This window comes from Gavialis gangeticus, unplaced genomic scaffold (assembly GCF_001723915.1).
Source record: "Gavialis gangeticus isolate Ggan-Ray unplaced genomic scaffold, GavGan_comp1, whole genome shotgun sequence".
Lineage (NCBI taxonomy): Eukaryota > Metazoa > Chordata > Crocodylia > Gavialidae > Gavialis > Gavialis gangeticus.
The window spans coordinates 28,731,842-28,732,126 of NW_017728995.1; positions in this window are offsets into that span (position 1 = coordinate 28,731,842).

A 285-nucleotide genomic window follows, 5' to 3' on the forward strand; every position below is an offset into this window, starting at 1 on the left:
GTGGGGGGCAGAAGTGGGTGAGTGCGTGGGGCTGGGCAAGGGCAGGGTTTATGAGGGGAAAGGTCCTGCTCTGATGAGCTCATTATCTTCCTTTACAGCCCCTGCTTTATGGCTGTTTGCAGGGGCAAAGTCCTGCCCAGGGACAACGGGAGCTGAGGAGGCGGGGGCCTGACACCGGGTCTCCGCAGGGCTGCCTCGTGCCCCCGCCTCCAGAAAGAAGACCCCAACTCCTGGAGGAGCCCCCGGCCCGGCCCGGGCCCCCCTGCTGGGACTGGTGACCCCGCT